This window comes from Solanum dulcamara, chromosome 8 (assembly GCF_947179165.1).
Source record: "Solanum dulcamara chromosome 8, daSolDulc1.2, whole genome shotgun sequence".
Classification (NCBI taxonomy): domain Eukaryota; kingdom Viridiplantae; phylum Streptophyta; class Magnoliopsida; order Solanales; family Solanaceae; genus Solanum; species Solanum dulcamara.
In genome coordinates, this window is record NC_077244.1 from 3,872,184 (window position 1) to 3,881,993 (window position 9,810).

At 34.4% G+C, this 9,810-nt stretch overlaps 1 non-coding gene across 1 annotated transcript; it reads left to right on the top strand.

Annotated features, from left to right (window-relative positions):
* The first annotated feature begins 851 nt into the window (after positions 1 to 851).
* Positions 852 to 970, top strand: LOC129901929 (U5 spliceosomal RNA). The gene has a single exon (XR_008770009.1). It is a non-coding gene; the product is annotated as a U5 spliceosomal RNA (small nuclear RNA).
* The last annotated feature ends 8,840 nt before the right edge of the window (positions 971 to 9,810 follow it).

Genomic DNA, 9,810 nt, shown 5'->3' on the forward strand with positions numbered 1-9,810 from the left:
CCTGAACCATCTCAATCTCACCACCCCTATCTTGTCCTCCACCAACACCATTTACACCTTGTCCTCTACTGAGGTCACTCTCACCTTGTTCTAAATATCTTCATTTCTAATTATATCTCTTTTAGTATGCACGCACATCCATCTCATCATCCTCATTTCTGCAACCTTCATCTTCTATATGTGAGAGTTCGTGACTGACCAACACTCCACTCTATAAACATAACCGGTCTAACCACCTTGTGTAGAACTTATCTTTAAGTTTTGGTGGTACCTTTTTGTCATACGAGATTCTGGATGCAAACTTCCATTATATCCATCCTACTCCTATACGATTAATGACATCCTCGTCAATTTTTCAATCACCTTGGATAATAGACCAAGATACTTGAAACTTCCTTTCTTTTGAATAACATGAATATGAAACTTCACTTCCACGCCACCTTATGTTACACCACTAAATTTATACTCTAAATATTCTATGTTTAAGTAATAAATTCTCCTCGTTTGTATGAATAACAAATTTTGCATATCGATCAAAACCAAACTCCTACTCACAAAGCAAAAACTAACAAAGGAGGATAGCAAGCAATTACAAAGTTAAATGAACTCTTCAAAAATTATTGAATATTGTCGATATTGATTTGGTGCAAAATATATTTTAATGATCACCAAGAAAGGAACCACATCTTAAATGCATTAAGAAAATTGAAGGAGAGCTATATTTTTTTATTGCATTAGAAAAGTTGAGGAAAAAGGAACGAATGGAGTCCCATATCGAAACAAAAACCATTAAAGTCCAAATTACTTGTTGAGTATAAAATGGCGTCGCCCAGCTACGAGTAAACTCACGCAGTCATGAAGTGAGCACAAAGCGAATTATTCTTTCGCCTTTTACTAAAGAATATTGTGTGCGCATTGCAAATAGTGGCATACGCCTATTTTTGGAGGGGTTACTCTATTATTGAGTTACCCCTACAATTCTACTTTCAACTTTTTAATGTCATGTTTTATTAGTGATGATGATATTCATAGATGTCCTCAAATTACTTTGGTAATTTTGTTTTAATAATCTAAGATAGTAAGTTATAAAGTCAAAAGAGATAATAATTAAAAATACATTTAAAGTGTTAGGTGTTTGTATTTTTATCTGAATTATATCACCAACTCTTTTATCAAAAAAACACTTCAATTAGTATCTGGTGGCGCATGGTGTACATGCTCTTTTTTTGTTTAAAAATGGTGCCAACTTTTTTCGTACACACAAAAACACCATTTTTGCGAGTTTTGAACTATCTGTTGGTGTTTGCGTTTTCTATCTAAACTATCATCAATTATTTGTCAAAACACACCTCAAAAAATTAATAAGTCACTTGTCATGTGGACGAAATTTAATGGACAAACTAAGTTGTCCTGTAGCTTGTGGCACGATGGTATTCCAATATTTGGTCTAAGTCAGTTTCGAGGTGTGTTTTGATAATTATTGATCATAGTTCAGATAGAAAATTCAAACACCGGATAGTACTTGTATGAAACTCGCAATTTCAAGTGTGTTTTTGATCATTATCTCAAAGTTAAATGAATTCAATAGTTCCTCATATTCGTTTGCCATATCCCTTCCAAAGAAACCCAGAATTTTTATTATAGTTCCTCGTCTTGCTTACTCCTCTTGTATATAATATAAGCAGAATTAAGACAAGATGTTCCACATGCAAATATATTAAAATACTTTCAGAATTTAATACTTCTTATCAAATATATCTTGCAAAAAAACATCTCTTCTACAAAATCTTTCTTCTATTTCTTTTCCCCATATGAAGAAGCAAAGCTTCTCTTTTTTTCTTCTTCTTTTTTAAATTTTCTCATAAGATGTTCATTATCCACAATATTTGAGTCTGATTAATTCAAATTCGAATTTGTGCTACGTAAGTTCCATTTAGGGGAAATGCTCTTTATCTAGGATTTACTATATCCAAAACTCAAAATTAAAACCTCGAATTAAGAAAGAAGCAGCCTTATCCGATGCACCATATTCTTTGATAGTGAAGAAGCATAGGTATATACTTTGATGCCTTTAAAATTTGAAGAAAAATAGTGAGCACCTCCCATATCGAAACAGAAAGTAAAAGCACCAACTTGTTTTAATATAAAATGGTAACAAAACGGTTAGGCACAATTGATGCAGCCACTCAGTTGGCACAAAGCGAACTATTCTTCGTCTTTTACCAAAGAATACTGTGTGCATTTGAGTGACCCCTACAATTCTAGTTTCAAAGTTTTTATTCTTACGTATTCAATTATCTTGTTGCAGCTATTTTTAATGTCATGATTGATTTGACCAATCAACATAAATTAATTACTTAATTTTTTATGTTGGTTAAATGCATATTTTTAAAGCTAATAATATTTAAGGATAAATATCTCTTTTATTGTTGTGGGTGTAACGATATGGAATCTGAGTGGTTTAGGGAAATTCGATAATGAAATGGGGTTGGTTTTTGAGTTTTGATTGTTTGAGTAAGAAATTAAGAAATTCATAGGGCCTTACAGAAATGAATTTGGGTGAGTAGAACTTTCGAATCGAATTTGGCGTGAAAGTTATTTTAGAACATCAAAGTTTGAGGTTGTATTGAGAAATGGAGGGCTTGGGATACAAATTCCAAGTTTCTGTCTCCATGCAAGATGACATATCGGGCTGAATCCCACCATGGCAAGGACCGCTATAGCGGGCCATTCACGGGTCTTAAGTTTAAAAAATTCTCAAAATCGTTTTTATTTGTGCAATTTTGTTCTTGGGAAGCTAGAGATGACCTAGGGCTATTTCTTTCAAGTTTTCCACCAATTTCTTCGATAAAGGTAGGTTATTCATTCCTCTAACTTGTAATTCGATTCTTAGATCTTAGAATCTATGAGAATTATCTTAGGAAAGGTTTTGGCCTGAAATTAATGGTGAGAAAAGCCCTAATTGGGGGAGATGATCATGAATTGGCAAAGGGTTAGAATTTTGATATAATCCGGATAATGTAGGTCATTATTCATTGATTACGTATATTATTTATTTGTTTTATACCAATAACAAGCCAAAGCATTGGAAAAAGGGAAAGCTCCAGCTCTTTAGAGTTGCCAATGCTCGTATCGAGATAGGTGATGGTTGTGTTTTTTTCTTTTATGTTATATGTGCCTGTTAACTATTTCACGAGTATTGCATGCACGATATAAGATTAGGAAAAATGAATGAATATAAATTGAAATGATGTCTTGTGATCAAATTACATGCAATGAATGTATTACTTAATTGTATAAGTGTGTGTGTCTATTCATTGTGGTTGTGATTGTGATGTGATTGAGTATGTTTACTGTTGGGTATGAATTTTATGAGAGGACCATTGTTGACTGTTGCATTGTGATTGAGTATGTTTACCTGTATAATAATTCAAGAGATGACTATAACACCTCTCAAAATTTTCACTAAGATTCGGACCCTTCTTGTGTTCGGGTAGGGTTGAACTCGAGTATTGTGGAGCGTTCGCGTGAGTGAGACGAGTCGTTGAGAAATTTAACAGCGTTAGAGTTGATGTGGGGTCATGAAGGACCCCTAGGACCAAATCAGATCCAAGAGGATTCGTCGTGGCTAAGTTTGAGGAGGAGTTCGCATGAGGGGTTGACTTCTAACAACCCTATCTTTTGAAAGACGACAATCTGGGTGGCCCACGACCCATCAAATTAAAGTTCGTCGAGTCTTTTTTCCAACACCACCAAGGATGTAATTTTTGGGGTTCGGAGTCGAAAGATATGACGATCCTAAGATAAACTAGCACAGTAGAGATTTTTAGGCCTGGGTTGCAATTGCTGGAAAACTGGGCTTGGTGCCGCAGTGGCGCGACGCGCCACTATCGCGCCAGAAACATGCCTCAGTAGTTTGGGCACTGGCGTGGCGCGCACACTATAAGGTGTGCAGGGTTTTTCAAGCCAATTTCCAGAACCTAGAAAATATTGGCCTTGGCGCCGTAAGGGCGTGATGCGCCACTATCACGCCAAGAATGTGCCTCAGTAGTTTGGTCCTTGGCGCGGCGCGCCACTACGAGATGTGCAGGTTTTAGGCGTAATTGGCCTAGCACTGCAATGGCGCGACGCGCCATTATCGCGCCAAGTGCATTTTTGCCTATTTTTCAGAACTTCTAAGAAGGGGCAATTTGGGAATTGTCCCAAATTATATATGTATCACCATAGACCATTTTGGGATCATTTTCAATCCCTCACTCTCTCTCTAAAAGCCCAAATTATATATGTATCATGAAAATGGAGTTTCTTGGTTTAGTTTAAGTTTAAATGAGTTTTGTCCCCTATTTATTTGATTCTATATGTATTGATGTTGTTGAGCTAAGAAGTCCCTAAAATGGGCCTTTATGTGAGTATGAGTTGATAAAGATGAGGTGTTAAATATGTTTTATTAACCTTTTTAATTATTTAGATTTTGATAAAGGATGTTATTTTCTTAAAAATGTTGCTTATTATAAAATGTCAATTTAAAGTCTTGAAATTGTGATGAGTCTCAAATATTTCTCAAATGAATGGAGGGAATTATTGATTATATCTAGATATTGCTTTATATGTGCATTTAAATTTCTTTTGAAGATATGATTGAGATTGATCGGATAGTATGATTGGAAGAGATTTGATTGTGATAGAGTTGATGAGTTGACAAGGTTGTAATGAGACTTGTCGATATGATTTGATTGAGTTGATTGGATGGAGTTTTATGAGCATTGAGTCTTGGGAGGAGTATCGAGCACCGAATTGGGCAAGAGTATAGTCCATACTCGAACCCAATAACTGCGTCGCCAAACGTAGGGGGGATGGAACCGTTAAAGTCGAATGCTTCCCCGAGAGATTTGTCCTGACATTATAGGACCTGATTGGATTGGATCCATGATTGATTGATTCATTCATACCCTGGCAAAGTATGAACGAACGCGGCAACAACGTCGGTTTATTGTACTTTCACTGGCTCATAAGTGATGGTTGCCGGGTAAGAGAAACTCCCAATTAGGTCTTGATAGTACTCTGAGTCAGATTGAGTTGAATTATATGTGATTGGTCCCGTCTAAATCATATTCTTGTTTAGACTTAGGACATTTGATTGAGTTGAGATTCTGAGTTGATTTATTCTTCCTTGATGTTTGTTGTATTTGGCCATTTTACATACTCGTACATTCCATGTACTGACGCCATTTGGCCCGCATTATTTCATGATGCAGAGACAGGTACTAGAGATCATCAACCGACGCTCCGCTGAAGATCCACATACACTCTTAGCTAGTTGGTGAGTTTTCCTAGTTTCCGGAGGATATTGAGCCTTTTTGTACAGTTTTATTGTCATTTCCTTTATTTTGATTGTTGGTAGCCATGGACTTGTCATTGACACCTCTTAGACTTTGATAGAGGCTTCATAGACTGGAGTGTGGGGAGGTTGAACTGTTATTTTGAGGAGTCTTATTATAATTGTTTGTTGGGTTGATAAATGTTTGTCCTTCGGCCCCCATATTGTGAATAGTATTTCATTAATTGAGTTTCCGCTAAGAGAATATGATTGAATGAATGTGTGACTAAACCAGGTGGTTCGCTCGGAGGTCAGAAATGGCTTTCGGGTGCCGGTTACGTCTAGGGTACCCTCCCGGGGCGTGACAATGACATAATTGTGATGTGATTGTCTATTGTTGTCTTACTATGTTGTAGTTGCTTGTTCATATTTCATTTACTGAAAATGGCCACGTGATCCTACTAGTATATTGTGATTGTGTACTGAGATTGCACTTTCTTTTTTTGAGGCGGCTGTTGAGAGAACTCAATTAGGACTTAGGAAATCAATGATCGTTCAGATTCAAAGATAAGCCAATTACTTCGTGCCGCCATGGATTCATCCTAATTCTTAGTCCTTTCCTCTGGACTCAGATCATTTAGACTATTGTTTTATATTTATTGTTTTCAGGATTGCATCCCCTTATTCTAAACCCTTAGATAGAGTTTTGGTACAATGACTTTCAAGTTTCTAGGAAGGTAATTTTTGCATGTTTGATAACTTTATTTGAGTTTATGTGAACTCGGCTTTTAAACTAATTATTTAAAATGTTTCTAAATATGTAAATGCGTATTTGGTTGATAGTATACTTTAGTTGAGTGTAGTATTAGTTCTTCCACTGAAAAATTTGTATGGATGTTATTCACGATGAGCCAGGATCGTAACAATAAGAGTATAGTTATGATTTTTGGAGACTTCAATTCCAGCAAATTGAAAAAAAAACGGTATCTAAATGTAATACTAATGTTTCACCAAATGTTGTAAAATTACCTTTAAATGCCTTTGTTAGAAGTTAGGTACATGAATTTATACGATGTCGCCTTTCAAATATTTAGTTTTTGAATCTACGGACCATGTGGCCTTTAATATAAATTTGCCTGATATATTAGCTTCACTTTGAAATTGAGTACATGAATTAATGAAAATTGGGATGTATTTTCAACATCTATACATGTGCAAATTATTAGCAATTCAACTATAGTTATGCAGGTTTGAAAGACATTTTTGTTTTGAGATCCAATTATATATGTATTTTTTCTACCATATATACCAAACTAGGGAGAAAGGCGAGCGAGATACTCTATGTATCCCAGATACATGTGAATCACACTAAATACATATATCTGGGATACAAAATATGTGTATTTGGGATACCAGATACAGGGAGAGAGGCGAGCGAGAAAGGAGAGTGGTGAGCGAGTTAAGAGAGAGGCGAGCGAGAGAAGAGAGTGGCAAGCGAGTTAGGAAAGAGGCGAGTGAGAGAGTCAGATACGTGTGAATTCACTAAAATACAGTGTATTTAGAATAAATTACAGCTAATTTTGACCCCAAGTATCCGAGATACGTACATTCGGATACGTCAGATACATATCTCTGAAGTCCAATATCTGGTAAGATTCATAATACTATAAACTAGTGTATATCTAAGTAATTATCTCATAAATTAACGAAATTTCAGTAAGTTACCAGAGAACTCGCTACATTGCTTCGAACCTCTATCTTTACATTCCATCAAATCACCAAATGACATAAGATTTATCAAATGATCACAAATACAATTACATTGTATCAAAATAACATAATTAAACTCAACAATTGCTTCAAATAAAAAATTAACTTTACATTACATCAAACCACCAATTGCTTAGCCACCCGTCTTTCCATTAATCTCTCCTAATTTCATGGGTTGGTGGAATCTAACAGCATTTAAGGTCGTTTGGTAAAGTATATACAAATAATATTGAACAGTGTATTAGTATACACTCTATTGTATATTGAGGTGTGCATTACTAATACATAAAAACTAAGTGCTTAAAAAATATTTTTTAAGGGCTAATTTCATATATGTGCCAAAAATTATTAATTTATAAAAAATATAGTCATATTTTCATTTACACAAAAATAGCCAAAAAAAGGTCATGAGTTGAACACTATAAGGTCCAATTCGGCCTAAGGCCATTAGGCCTTCTTTCCTTTCTTTTCTTTTCTTGTGTTCAGTGTTCAACTCGGCCGAATGCCATTAAGCCTTTTTTGTTTTCTTTCATTTTCTTTTTCATTTTTCCTTTGAAGTGTTGATTTTTTATAAAAATAAAAATTATTTTGCTGTTTTTTGCTGCATTTTTTAAAATAAAAAATATCCTCTTCTTTTCTTCAAAACTTCTGTCACGACCCAAGCCTAGGGCCTAGACGTGACATGGCGAATGAGGAACCCGAAAGTACTTCAATCAAGCCTCTTAGCATTCTTTTAGCCTTTCATAGATAATGATGATAAATAAGCAATCGGAAATCATAATAGTAAATCTTCAAATTTCATATGTCCAACAATACCTCTAACTATTAGATTTAACGGGGCTAAGACAAGTCCCTAGCTCACCCTCAATCATAATAGAAGAAATGCCATAGTAAAATATCTTAACATATCATAAGCTAGAAAGATAAAGAAGTATTGTTCCCGGAACATGGGAACTCACCAAAAGTAGTCTTCAATGGAATATCAACTATCCACGTGGAGGAGAACGAGGAGGAGCATTGATCCCTACATGGTGATATCATGTAGGCAAAAAAGTATGCGTTAGTACTTTGAATGTACTAAGTATGTAAGGATGCATGAACATTGAAGAAACATTAAAAGTTTATGTAATATGGAACATAATTTAATGTATGCATAATAAATCATATATATATATCCTTTAAAACATTCATTTTGTGGAAAATTAACCATAACCGACATTTAAGACCATGCGAGCTATTACATGGAATCCAACATAACCCCCTACGTTGGCCGGGGAGACTACTTGTCGGGTAGAACTCCGTCAACTTCATTCATTTCCTTGACTTTAACTTTAAGGGCTATTTATGGATCCATTAGCCTAAGCCTACAAGGGATCCTATGTTGGCACATAGTTAATGAGACAAGGGGTTGCTACTAGGATTCCCTTACCGAATCCCACCTCAATGCCTCATTCGGTGCTAAGTCAATCCCACATAATAGTTTAATACTTCAAAATATTCATAGCATATAACTTGAGAATTCAAACATCATATTCGGTAGAATAGCTCATTAGAATATTTGATAATTCAAATATGCAAGAATTGTCCTTATTGCATAAAGAATCCATGATTCATATCATTTCATCATTCTTTTATTTCATAAGACTCCCTTTTTGATCATAGATATTGCTTTCATAAATATTTATTTGGAGTCAAAGCTTTCAAGTCAAACTTTATTAAAAACATAGTAAAACTAGGTGGGTTCAAATCACTTCAACTTGCAAATATGTATGTAAATAAATATACATAAATACTTTGAAATCCATTAATTAAAAATCATGCTTTTAAACAACCCATCATGAATTTCAAGAACCTTTAAATAGATAAATAGAGGAATTACTTGTAAACCATCAATTCATACATATAAAATTATGTTGCATCAAAATAGACCAATAATCATTAGTTTAACCATGATTTATACTATTAAGTAAAAATAAGAATTACCATAAGAAAATATTACTTGAAAACAAAAGACTTAATTGAAAGAGTTTTTGGACTACATGGGTGAAAGAACCCATGGATAAACACCCACATAACTTATAGTAGAACTTAAAATAAATAAATATAATTTATCATATAATCAAAATAATTTAGACATGAGAGTGGAAGGAATACTCTCATTGAAGCCTTACATACCTGGAGACCGAAGCTTTAGTTGGTACCGAAAGACTTAATGAACACTCTTGAGTCCTAGCTTCTCTCCTTGCCAGAACGTTTTGTGTACTACCCGAAGTATATGAATCACCGGAATAGTATTTCTTCAATACTAAGAACTAAAACTATATTTGAGAATGTGTAAAGAAGTGTATAGAGAGAAGGTTTGCTTGAGAAAACTTGATGAATAAAATGAGGAAATAAGGTGGGTATTTATAGGTGGGAAAGAGAGACCTAACAATAAATAAAATAATTATAAAGAAAAATCTGAAAATTTAGTGGAATATATTGATGTCATGGATGATGTTAAATGGAGGACAATTTATGTCATGAATGATGTCAAATGTATCTAGATCTTTCTATGGTAGGTGAAATGAGTTATCTTTGACAGAATACTCTTTTTGGGAGCTGCGTTTAAATAAGATAAATTCCTTATTAGGATTTGGTGTCTTCATAAGAATTGTAGATATGGAAGTTTAGTTTCATATCGTTCAAGAATCAACCAATTTGGATAAAGCTACAGTGAGATA